This window comes from the organism of the source record quoted next, unplaced genomic scaffold (assembly GCF_019419815.1).
Source record: "Pyrus x bretschneideri cultivar Hongxiangsu unplaced genomic scaffold, Pyrus_bretschneideri_v1 Contig16, whole genome shotgun sequence".
Classification (NCBI taxonomy): domain Eukaryota; kingdom Viridiplantae; phylum Streptophyta; class Magnoliopsida; order Rosales; family Rosaceae; genus Pyrus; species Pyrus x bretschneideri.
In genome coordinates this window covers 6,450,185-6,453,656 of record NW_025999457.1, presented here as the reverse complement: position 1 = coordinate 6,453,656, position 3,472 = coordinate 6,450,185, and the positions used below count along the sequence as shown (strand labels likewise).

The 3,472-nt window shown below is 36.5% G+C and overlaps 1 long non-coding RNA gene across 1 annotated transcript; it reads left to right on the top strand.

Annotated features, from left to right (window-relative positions):
* The first annotated feature begins 319 nt into the window (after positions 1-319).
* On the top strand, positions 320-1,786 carry LOC108868301. The gene is made up of 2 exons (XR_007257228.1): positions 320-837; positions 1,435-1,786. It is a non-coding gene; the product is annotated as an uncharacterized LOC108868301 (long non-coding RNA).
* The last annotated feature ends 1,686 nt before the right edge of the window (positions 1,787-3,472 follow it).

The following is a 3,472-nucleotide window of genomic DNA, read 5'->3' as shown; positions in this document are numbered from 1 at the left end:
TTGATGATTTTTTACAGCTACACTCCTGGATCCTATATGAATACAAGAAACTAATTCGATTGTCAATTTAAAATATTTACACAAGTGGATACCACAAAATTTTATGTTATACTTGATGAAAGTATAAATAAAATCCAAGTGTTAGGGAATCTATCGTTTTAATAGGATACGTATTCTACGAAACTAGTTCCAACGATCCAACCGTCAAACTTGTTTGTATATGCTTCGAGATCGCATACGCAAAAAATCGCAAAAAAAAAAAAAAAAAAAACCTTCAGAGATCAAGTAACGGGATAAAACTTTTCGACGGTTATAAACGAAAAAATCATGATTTAACGGTTATTTAAACTCCGATTTTGATGATTTTTTACAACTACACTCTTTAACCCTATATGGATACAATGAACTAATTCGATATCGTCAATTTAAGGCATTTACAAAAGTGGATACCACAAAAGAAAAAGGCAATGCAAGAACCCCAAAAGAAAAGCAAAAGGAAAACAAAAACGTATGTCTTCATTGTGAAAAGCTGTTTTGCGTGGCACAAGTCTACGTACGTCGCACAAAGTTATTTTGCACGACCCATGTGTACCTTCGTTGCGCAAAGTTTTTTTTTTTTCTTTATCCTATTGCAGATACAAACAACATCATCCTTTTGCAAGGATCAGTCTCTGCCCTCTCGCCCTCTCCCCTGTGTTGTTGTTGGTTGTGCGGTACGACGTCGTCTCCTCCCGTTAAAGTTAAACTGTCTCCCTCGTCTCACTTCTCGTTACTATCCCGATACCTCGTTCCGATCTCTCCATTCTCCACGGCCCACAATCGCAATCCCTAAATCAGGTAATTCATCACCATCTACATTGGGATCATATCTATTTCAATCTTGTTTCCCCCCGTAAATTTATGATCGAGATCAAAAATTTCTTTGTTTCGTTTTGACAATTTCGATTAGAATTTATGGTCGATCCGCATTTTTTTTGGCGAATTATGGGTTATGTGGGATCGTTTAGGTTTGTGCATGTTGTTTAATTACTTCTTAATTTGTTTCAAGTTTTGATTTTGATGCTTTGATTGAATATTTACTTGAATTGGTTCAAATTGTTTTACCTAGCTTGAATTGTGGATTTGTTGCTTCAAAAGCACTCGATTTGCATCTTTTTGTTTTGAGAATTTTCTTCTTACTTTTGTTGCCCTCGGTTGAGAGTTGAGCGCTATCGATTAGAAGAATTGGTGGAAGAATTGGTGCTATGTAAACATGTATAAGGATTGTTAACAATCAAACCCTAACCCTAGTTCAGTATCTTAACATAGAATTTAACATAGAATGATATATAACTGCTGCATTTATTATGTCATTATGCATGGAGCTATTAATACAAGTAATAAGGGTATGATATCTGTGGTATGATATCTGAGCTGAGTACATTATGCATGCAGCGATTATTTCAGTACAATTGCATCTTCTTCGGACTCATGGATAAAGGAATAAAACGAAGCAACAAAACTTGCTGATGATATCAGTGGTATGATATTTGACTTGTTTTAATGCATACACCAAACTGATATTGGAACAAATATAGGAATTGAACACTGTTGTATGCTCTTCTTTCATTTCCGGTTTCTATTGGTCAATGTCGCATGTGACGGGGTTTATTCCCAAGTTATGAGTTCTTTGAGTTTGTATTTCATGTGATCACCGTTTGTGATAGAAGCTCATGAAACTTTTGATCAAAATCAAACATAGTTATAGTAAGATAGTCCTTCATAATGTAAAAGATACTTCTGGCTATCCTTGTATGACATTCTTTATGCTACCATTTTTGAAACTCAGATAAGAGAAAGAGATGAATCGTCGAAAGGATATGATAGGAAATTTAAGATCGAAAGTGAAGCAGATGGCTTCAACATTGACGTCCAACTCTTCCAACTCTTCAATTTTTTTTTTTTTTGTTTTCAAATATAAAATATCCCCATTAACTTATCTTCACATTTTCATGAGGAAAAATGACTGAAACATGTAATGTGTTTACGTATATTTGAGAGACCACTGATTTAGCCAATCTCAAGTTCATGCTTCTTGAAATTTTGTTATAAAACGCAGTGAAAGTAAAAAGCGGGAGGTGAAATAGATAAAAGGATTTGACTGAAAATAATGACATGAAATCTCATAGATTGGAACTTCAGTATCATTACAAGGCAAAATGCACAAGAGACTGAGAAAAAAATACAAATTGAAATAAAAGAAAAGCTTTCTCAGCAATGGTTTTGATGAAATGGTGGAGGGCGAGGTTGATGACTTTAGGGGAAGGGGAATCCCTCTGCTTTCTTGGCCCCCTGCAATCTTGTCAAGCAGCTTTGCTGCCTTGGGGTCTGTTAGTAGTGTCTTCTGAAATGACCGCGAAAGGCCTGTTGCAATAATATCACATGAAGCTCTCCGTTGTAGCGATCATCCACAACGGCCCCAAATATTATGTTAGCAGAAGGACCTGAAAATTTACAATAGTTTGCAGACTGCATTAGGCCAAGGAAAGGAGCAAAGAAAAAAGGGCTACCAGCACCAACCACAAGCAATAATTTACGACTTCCCCCTCATCTTCGAAAATGAAAATGTAGAGGTAGAAGAATTGATTCTCACTATGGGGAAAGTAAGATGTATATCCTGAGGAGCTGGTTCGAGCTCACTAAAGTGACTTTTTCCCTCGTTCCATAAAACTGAAGAGACCACTTTTCAATATAGTCAATGCTCTCATTAGATTTATACGGAAGCAGAAAATTTTTCAGGGTCCCTTTCTTCCTTCAAGATTAAAGCATAAAACCCCGTAATGTTACTTGAGACACTCCGCTGACTTCCTACAGGGTTATGTCCTTTCCACCTGTGATATTATACACAACGCCAGTAGCTGATTGAATTGAAGATCCAATCAGAGGAGCCAAAGTCGCCTGTTCAGCTGCTTCTTCTGCACCGTTTTTGCTAGAGGAAACACCTACTCCGAGCATTGCAGTTCCTGAGTTTTTCATGACTGCCTTTACATCTGCAAAATCCACATTCGCCAATGTAAAGTGCAGTTTCATAAAGCAGTAATACAGAAGACAACATTCCAAACCACATAACAGTTAACTAACAAGATGTGAATGGTAAGTAGTAACTAATAAGCTCATGGTATCATTCAATTGTCTAAGCATACTTGGGAAGGAAACATTTGTTTTTATACTTGGGAAGGAAACAAAATGGTTTCTACTTATATTATACTTCACCTTTTCGAAAGTAATTTCCCCCATTCCTGTTTTATACAGTTCATACACCGTAGGAGTCAAACATACTTTACTCAGTTTGGAACAAGTTTTCATCAGTGAAACGACCAACTGCCACTGCCATTATTTATACTTCAACTTAACACCCGTGTGTGGAATTCAAGCCATGACTAAGGATTTCATCCAACCTGCAAGGAATTCAAGCCATGAACAAGAAAATGAG